The sequence below is a fragment of the Durio zibethinus genome, chromosome 25 (genome assembly GCF_047325235.1).
Source record: "Durio zibethinus cultivar Kanyao isolate XHJ-2024 chromosome 25, ASM4732523v1, whole genome shotgun sequence".
In the NCBI taxonomy this organism is placed as follows: Eukaryota; Viridiplantae; Streptophyta; class Magnoliopsida; order Malvales; family Malvaceae; genus Durio; species Durio zibethinus.
This window is the reverse complement of record NC_143186.1, coordinates 14141026-14148954: the sequence shown is the minus strand read 5'-3', so window position 1 is coordinate 14148954 and position 7929 is coordinate 14141026. Positions and strand designations below refer to the sequence as shown.

Sequence of the window (7929 nt, the reverse complement as noted above, 5' to 3'; positions counted from 1 at the left end):
GTTTTCTCCCAGTTTTGTCCTCATGAGATCAAACAGATTCCATTTTTCCTCCCAGAAAACAAATAAGCTGTTACTAGTACAAGCATAAAGCAGAAGGCTATCTTCAACCAATCCATCCTTCATCCCTACTGCGCTGTTAACTTTTACAGAGAAAGGCAATAAAAAACACAGTTGGAGAAGAGAGAAAGCAAGTCCTTTCCAAAAAGGATGCTCAAATATTCAGTGAAGTTCGCAAAGCTCTTGAACATTGGTTTTTGATATTAGGCAAATCCATGAAGACAGGAGAGGTATAACAGGTAAGAAACATTTCTCCTTTCTCATATGTGGCAAAAGATTGCATCTTACCATCCATCACAGTGAACGAATGTCTAATGAAGGTTAGCCTGTGAAGACCCCTATCCTGTGTGTCAAACAAATTTACAGAAGTAATAGCTAGAGAATTAACTAACCACTCTACCAATCAAATAAGCTAAAGTGGAGTTCGATGGCTCCACCATTTTCCTTGAAAGGATCTCTTAAAATCCCATTTTGTCACCAATTTAGCTTTCAACGCCTGCAAAAATAATAATAAACAAATTTTATACTGATTGCAATTATCTTGTTGCCAAGGAAAAACAAATAGATGATAATGAAAATTGATCAATATGTATAGTGCTTTCAAACCTGTGGTTTGAGAGTGGGCAAATCAGGGCCGAATTTCCATTTAATTCCTTCGGGATGATCCTATCCCAATCAATTACAACAAAAGGTATGTGGGCAATCTTGGACCACTCTTGTCCTTTACCCCTTTTGCACTCTTATTTTAGCAATGGACAAACCAGAATCAATAGTTCCTCAAGCGAAAGAAGCATGTCTTTTTCTGGAAATATTGAATAGAGGTGAGGTTTTGAAAGCCCTTGGAGAACGTGCATTTCAAATTTTCGATATTTCCTATGGAGATATGGGTTAGAGAAGGAGGCAGTATCATTCCTATCTCTTCTTCTGGAAACGACACCACATCTGAGCATCCTTCACTACTAATGTAGAGTTTAAAATGCCTGAAAACACCACATCTGTAGTTATACTGGCATATTGCTTTGAATGGTTAAACTTCGGACTTTGATGTTGCTAGTGTAAACATCAGTGTGGTGGAAAAAGGAAAGGTGAAGCCTTTCAAGTTCTACTGAAACTTCAAATAGAGTGATAGAACACACTCTGTCAAGATTTAGCTTTGAAGCTTCAAATTGGCTGTAAAAATGAACAACATATCACATTGTCATTACTACTACCTTCTATCTAACAAGAATCAAATAAACCAAATATTTATATTTAATTATTTTTCCTATCTTTTAAATGATTTCATACCTTTGTTATGAGCATGAGAAAATTAGGGCTGCATGCATCCATCAACAATTACAACACAAGGTATGTGGCTAAATTGTACCATTCTCATAGTATATCCCTCTATCGCTATTTATTTAGCAAAGATAGTTGCCCAAGTGAGAGAAGCATGTCTTTTTTCAGAAGAGATGTGTGCCCAAAAATGTACAAATAACTAAGAGGGGTGAGATTTTGAAACCCTTGGAGGATATCTATAACAGATTTCGGAGATGACCGCATATCCAAACATCCTTCAATAGTAATAATGAAATGTCAAATATTTTCTAACTAAAATGCCATATGCAATGTCATAAATTTTGCAATCTTTTTTCTAAGGAGTTAATAAAAAAGAACATAGTGTGATCATCATGTTTATTATATATGTATGAATTTAATCCTTTTGGCCTCATATTCTTGTTGAGAATTCTGCATATCAAACTAAATGAACACCTTGTCCTCATCAAAATTTTGATCAATCATTGAAAATGAAAAAAAAGATACAAAGCCAGATTGACGTACCTATGGTTGAAACTCTGATTGAATAGTCTGTATTCACTAGTTTTCTCCCAGTTTTGCCCTAGTGAGATCAAACAGATTCCATTTTTCCTCCCTGATAACAAATAAGCTGTTACTAGTACAAGCATAAAGCAGAAGGCCATCTTTAACCCATCCATCCGTCATCCCTTTATGGAGAAATCCATCATAAATACGTAGTTGGAGAAGAGAGAAAGCCAGTCCTTTCCAGAAAGGATGCTCAAACGTTCAGTGAAGTTCTCCAAGCTCTTGAACATTGGATTTTGATATTAGTCAAATCCCTGAAGACAGGAGAGGTATAAGAGGTAAGAAACATTACTCCTATCTCATATGTGGCAAAAGATTGCATCTTAATATCTATCACAGTGAATGAATGTCTAATTAAGGTTAGTCTGTGAAGACCCCTTTACTCTGTGTCAAACAAATTTACAGAAGTAATAGTAGTAGATAACTAACTAACCACTCTATCAATCAAATAAGCTAAAGCGGAGTTCGATGGCTCCACCATTTTCCTTGAAAGGATCTTTTAAAATCCCATTTTGTCACCAATTTAGCTTTCAAAGCCTGCAAAAATAATAAAAAAAATTATACTGATAGCAATTATTATCTTGGTGGCAAGGAAAAACAGATAGATGGCAATGAAAATTGATCAATACTTAAAGTGGTTTCACACCTGTGGTTTGAGAGTGGGTAAATCATGGCCGAAGTTCAATTAAATTCCTTTGGGATGATCCTAACCAAATCAATTATAACAAAAGGTATGTGGGCAATCTTGGAGCACTCTCGTCCTTTACCCCTTTTGCACTCTTCTTTTAGCAATGGACAAAAATCAATCCATTGTTCCTCAAGCGAAAGAAGCATGTCTTTATCTGGAAGAGCTGTGAGCTTAGAACAAAAAGAGATGTACAAAGATCGAAGAGAGGTGAGGTTATGAAAGCCCTTGGAGAACATGTATTTCAGATTTTTGAAATTTTCTATGTAGATATAGGTTCGAGAAGGAGGCAGCATCATTCCTGTCTTCTCTTCTGGAAACGACACTACATCTGAGCATCCTTCACCCCCTATGCGGAGTTTTCGGAGAGAGGTGAGCCTATGCAATCCCCATTCAACAAGTGACCCATAAATTTTGGGTGCATTGGAGATTTCTAAAGATGTGAGGTTGGAAGGGAAACCCTCTTCTGGAAAGGATATGTCAGCCGAACACCCGCACACTCTCAATTCCTGAAGGGAGGTGAACTTTTTCATGCACCTCGGAAGGGCTCCAAAATTTTCACACTCCCCGATCGAGAAAATTCAGAGGTTGGCGGCGGGCGACACACTTTCTTCCAAAGAAACCAAATTTCGACACCGGCTAATTTTAATCTCCTGAAGATGGCTGAGCTTGTCTAATCCTCGCGGTAAAGATTTAATATTCATACAGCTGGAGATCAGAATAGATTCAAGACAAGTGGCTTGGTGAAATTCTTGGGCTATGCATTCCAACTTTGGACAAAAAACAATTTCTAGCAGTCTAAGCGTTACAGGTAACTCGGCGTCTAAAAATAAGGAAGTCAGCTTTTGGCAATAATCAATCCTGAGATCTCCAAGCCGAATGAGAAAATCACTCCTTGATGATAAACATATTAGAGAATTACACCCTCTAATTGCCAAGCGCTCAAGAAGACATTTGTTACTTGTACTATTATTTTCTCTTCCATCCACCAAATATTGCAAATTATCACAATTCCAAATCATCAGCCTTTTTAAAGCAGGGGGCAACTTATTCTTTGCAAAAGAAACCAAGCTTGGGCACTTTCCAATTTGAATCTCTGCAAGGAATGTGAGACTATGCAAGGCTTTTGGTAGTCTATTAAGCTTTTCACAATAATTTATTGTCAGAGATTCAATACCGGAAACTTTCCCAAGTTGCAATTTCTCTTCGTTCACCTCCTCTGTCTCTAAGGACTAAGGACACCAGTTGGGGGCAGTCAGAAATTTCAATCTTGCGAAGGGAGCTTACATGCCCAAGGAATCCTAACCCATTTTGCGATAAAGATGCCAACTCCTTACAGCCACCAATGCGAAAACTTTCCAATTTAGTCAACGTGGACACTATCCTCTCCGGTGGAATACCAAACTTTGAAATGCCTAAAAGAGAGACTCTTTTCAATGAGGTAACGTCCACACAATTGCTATACATCAATTCTTCACACCCATGTATTTCTAATTCACATAGCGATGGAAGGCTTGAAATTGAAACTACCAACTGCTGACACTCACGAATTACAAGTTTCTGCAAAGAATGAAGACAGTTAGCCAGCCTTCCCAACAATTGAGGACACCCTACGATTGAAAGCTGACGAAGCTTGGGGAATTTCGAAACTTGATCATCACATTCACAAGAGTCCCAATCCTTCCAGTTTAGCATATCCTCAAAACACAGATCCTCCAATGAAGCAAATGCATTCGGTTGATTTTCTCCAAAGAACTCAACACCAATTTCTTTTACCTCACCCATTCCCCTAATGTAAAGATTTTTCAACCTCGGCAACTTTCCAATTGATGGTAGTGATTTGCAATTTTTACAATAGATGAGCTTCAAAGACAACATATTTACAAAGGAAGAATCTGCTATCCAAACTGAGAATTTGCACCTCCATAATGCACAATGCTGAGCTCCTCAAGCTTCTTTTTATGAGGACAAAGAAAGTTCAACACCTCTTCTTCCACTTCTTTATTCCTTATGTTATTGCCAAAGTCTCCACTCCATTTTAATTCCAACTTATCAACCTCTGACTTTTCACTTAACTTTGCTTCCCAAGCATCTTGACCTTTAACAACGTTCTCCAATCCTGAAAGACAAAGTTCACCCCTGAGATTTGACAAATTTTTCACCTCTTTTATAAGATGACCATCGCCTCGGCCTAAAACAAAATCAGATAGCCTTTGAAGATTGGTTAGTTTACCGATTCCTGAAGGCATCCATTTTATTAAACGTGCACCCCTGATGTCAAGATAATGCAAGTTGACCAAATTTTCTATCTCCAGAGGCAATTTTTCAAGTTTGTGTGACCATTTCAATTTCAAAGTTTCCAAATGATAAACGGTAAATAGAGAATCAGGTAAACATTTTGTTTGAGTGCCAGAAAAATCTAAGTAACGTACATGTTTTAAATTTTCAAAAATATCAGGCAACTCAGTGATGACATACCCCTTAAAAGAAAGCACCCTTAAGCATGAAAGTCTAGGCAACAACTTATGAAGGGCATCATCGGTCAGATAAGAAAAAGGAAATTGCAGTTGCAAACTTAATGGTAGACGGGTTCGCAAATGCTCCACTTGATAAAATGCTTCAAACTTCTTCACTCCATCATACGGACTTTGAACATAAGATAAATGTCGAGTGCAACGTGAAATTTCCTGTTGTTTATTGCCTTCAAATTTGGAGCATATCTTTCCAGCAACAAATTGAGCTAAATCGTTGATAAGGTCATGCATTACGAACAAAGATTTGCCTTTATTAGACATTTGAAAAAATGACCTTGACACTAAATCTCGAAAGCATTGGCTACGGAAATCTCCACATTGACTGCCAGCTTTCTGGTTTAGTAAGCCTTCTGCTCTCCATAACAAGATTATTTCTTCTTCTTCAAATTCATAATCTTTAGGAAGCATAGAGCAGTATGCAAAGCATTGTTTCAAATGCGGGGGAAGATCACAATAGCTCAATCGCCGAGCTGGAACTATTCCACATGGATCTTCCGGTAAATCCCATATCTCGCTCTCATATATTTTTTCCCATGCACCACAATCTCTAGTTGTGCGTAATAGGCCTCCGATGACTTTTGCTGCCAAAGGTAAGCCGCTGCACCTCCTCACTATGTTCTTCCCAACATCTTTAAATTCGAGATGTCCATTGAAATCCCTTGCTCCTAATGCATGTTGAGTAAATATAGATAAACAATGAACATGTGATAATTTATCCAAGTGGAAAGCTTTCACAGTAACCATATTAGATGAAACACTTTGAAAGCGAGTTGTCACAATAATTTTTGTTCCTACCCCAAATGGAGACCGTAAGATAGTCCACTCATTGTAACTCATATCCCAACTGTCATCTAAAACGAGCAAGAATTTTTTTCCAGATAACTTCTCCTTTATCTTGACTTGGAGCAAACCAAAGTCATTGTCATCACATGCCTCGGAAGGAGTGATGAATTTTAAAATTGACTTTGTTATCTTAATGGCATCAAAGTCATCAGAGACACATACCCATGCCTTGTGATCAAACGAATGTTGTATGCTGGCATCATTGTAAACAAGCTGAGCAAGAGTTGTCTTACCCATCCCTCCAATGCCAACAATGGAAATGACAGAAACTCCATCTTCAGGGCCATTATTACTTTTGAGCAATTCGAGTATTTCTCGCTTCTCATCGTCTCTACCAACATAAGCAAAAGTTTCATCCATCACAGAAGTGGGTTGCAGCCTTGTTTTAATCCTCGTGGAGCTTGCACCTTCAGAAGTCTTTGTCAAGCCCAAAATACTTCTTCGTTTTTCCAAACCATCCAGTCTAGAGTAAATCTCTTTTATCTTGGGAATCATCTCATTACAAAATATAAAAGAAGTTGGAGAGAATTTCCGTTTGTTAGTCCTGCTGGCTGAGCTTGAGTTTTTTGTTGGAGCTTGAGACGTAAAGCTTCATAAGCAAACTCGTCCAAGATGTCACCCGCATCGTAAGCCAAGTCTTGGAGATTTACCAACCACGTCTTCACGAGCTCATCCTTGATCTGCTTATGATCTGCATCATTCAGCACTGCTAGGATATCTGGCAACTTTGATTCCCACTCCTTGAGCGGCTCGCTAACTTGCTTGTGATCGGTAACAAAGTTGAGTGCAGTACCGACCAACTTGTCAAACAACAGCTGCCAAAACGCAGAAAGAGCAGCCTCTTCAATGACAGGCATGGTTCTTTCTTCAATCCAGCAAAGGAAATACAAGAAATTAAGCAGTAGAAGAGAGAGATCAACAAAGGAAAATAAAAATAAAGAAAAAAGAGCGCTGTTTTGCTTGTGGGGGCCTAATAAAATGAACAGCTTGTTGAATATTTTGTCTCTTATTGTTTAAACTCAATTACTGAATGCTGAGTTGGATCCCATGCGATTGTAGGAGGCGACTTTTATTATGATATGATTATTATTATTATTTGCTTATGATCTTTGATTATCAAATTTGAATACCTCAATGTGTTTTTCTTGGAACATACAATATATATAACATCTCACCGTTTTCTCTTTTTTTTTTTTTTTTTTTGGTTGAGGTACATATAGTAAATCAATATTGGCAAATAATATGTAAAGGCATTCAAATACAGACATGATTTTTTTTTTGAGGAAAATTATTTATAAAAAGTATATTATATATCATTCCCACGGTGATATTTTAAATGTATCTCTTCTATTTTTAAGGAGTTTTAAAAATAATTTGTCTATTTTATATCAAAATTTTAAATTTTTTTATAAATTTGATATTTCATTATTTTTATACTATAAAGTTAAAAATACAATATAAATTTTAAATATACAAAAATAAAGTGTTTTAAGTAATAAGTGTTAAAAAGAAAAAAAAATATAGTTTTAGAACATATAAAAATATAAACAAAAAATAGAACAGCGTAATGTATATTTTTTTGTCTTCTAATTTTATATATGTCAAATATTAGTTGAGAGGCCGGCAATGATGGAAAATATATTAGTATTATTTTTTCAACTTGTTTTTTAAAAAAAGGGTAAATTACAAAAAGTACCCATCGATTATACCTAAACTAAATTTGTCCCGCAGTGATTGAAAATCGACGTTTAACGACCCTGAGACTTGTTAGAGCTATATATATTTTTTGGTCTTAAAATTTTATACACGCCAAACGCTGGTTGAGAGATTATACAATTTGACTCATAACTCACTCAACAACTTTATTAATAGCATATAGATTAGTATTATTCATCTCATACAATGAGAAGGTAGATATGATGAATATGTTATATTGTTACATTATTA

At 36.4% G+C, this 7929-nt stretch overlaps 1 pseudogene across 1 annotated transcript; it reads right to left on the bottom strand.

Annotated features, from left to right (window-relative positions):
• Positions 1-286: 286 nt before the first annotated feature.
• LOC149511662 (putative disease resistance RPP13-like protein 1) lies at positions 287-7183 on the bottom strand (annotated as a pseudogene). Its single transcript, XR_016333579.1, has 5 exons — positions 2567-7183; positions 2354-2457; positions 1879-2174; positions 664-1227; positions 287-553 (listed from the first exon to the last, which is right to left on the bottom strand). The product of XR_016333579.1 is annotated as a putative disease resistance RPP13-like protein 1 (transcript).
• Between the last annotated feature and the right edge of the window lie 746 nt (positions 7184-7929).